Source organism: Seriola lalandi, unplaced genomic scaffold (assembly GCF_002814215.2).
Source record: "Seriola lalandi dorsalis isolate HSWRI2012SDOR001 ecotype SW California unplaced genomic scaffold, Sedor1 jcf7180002054516, whole genome shotgun sequence".
Classification (NCBI taxonomy): Eukaryota; Metazoa; Chordata; class Actinopteri; order Carangiformes; family Carangidae; genus Seriola; species Seriola lalandi.
Window position 1 is genome coordinate 549412 of NW_019525069.1, and position 1322 is coordinate 550733.

Here is a 1322-nt window from a genome sequence, read left to right on the forward strand (position 1 = left end):
CCTCTGCAGACCCCCCTTTTGCTTATATGGATGACTTGTCAGACAAAGGCAATAGATGCCAACACTGTGATTCGCCAACGCAAAAAAACCGGGGGTCCAAATGAGGAGGTCTCTAGGTCTGACACACCGGCAGGAAGGGGAGGGAGATAAATAAGGAATGGATTCGGAGTTACAAATATCAGAGTTTACTAGACATTATAACAGCTGTGAATTATATGCTCGCTTACTGGAAGTTTTCAATCAATGAAATAGAGATTATTTTAAATTTGTGTTCCTTTCTGATCTTTTTCCTTTTATTACGCGGACTAACAGCCTGTCTCTGGGAATATACAGGATGTCTATGTGTGGTCAGGTCTCCTCACAATCCGGATTTAGCTCCATCCTTCTTTGAATTTTGTATTTTTATTTCATTTTTTTTTCTTTGCGCATCTGCCTTTATGTCCGCTCTGGAACGCAAGTAGGCCTAAAATAATTTGTTTATACCGTTAATTCTTCCTTTAATTTGAAAGAGGAAATGTTAAAGTGGTCATTTGTATATTATGCAGATGTGTTGACCTTTTTACATTGGGCTGATGGTGGTGATGATTGCAGTGGTCCAAACTGGGAGCGGCGGTGGTTGCTGGTGGTCGGGGGTGAAAATGATCTGCACGCGCAGCAGTGCCGCTGAGCTTCTGTAGATGGCGCTGTATAGTTTCTCAAATGTAAAGGTGCTGTCAAAGTCCCCCCTAAAGAGTCAAACTTGAGGTGCACGTGAGTGTCTGTGATCAAACTGAGAAGTAAAAAATATTCCGCTGGAACAATTATGTATAAACTCCATGTGAGAGGTTGCAAAGAATTAATCAGCTGCAGTAGAAATGAAACTAAACAGTACATGATGGAGTCACATGAAAGTCAAGGTTCTAAATATCCTGTTTTTTAAAAATCTAGGAAAAAAAAAATATAATAGATGAATTATAGAATAAATATATTGCAATTAAAAAAAAACATAATTTGTGAAGCACGTTTCTTAAAGTGTTTTACAGGGAAAAACAAATAAGCAAAAAAAAAAAAAGCAAAGGCAAACGTTAAATACATTAAATGATTAAATAAAAGTCTCACCAAATTTCAGTCAATAAGTCTTAATATTCCTGTATGCCTGAGGTGACAACAATAATAATAATAATTATTAATAATAATGATAATAATAATAATATTGTTTGAATGATTTCAAAATAAAATACATAATTTTAAGTGACTTTCTAATTTTCTTTTTAATGGACGCTCTGGCTGAATTTAAAAAAATATAATTTTTTGGGATGAGGGGGTGGTAGGTAGGGTATGGT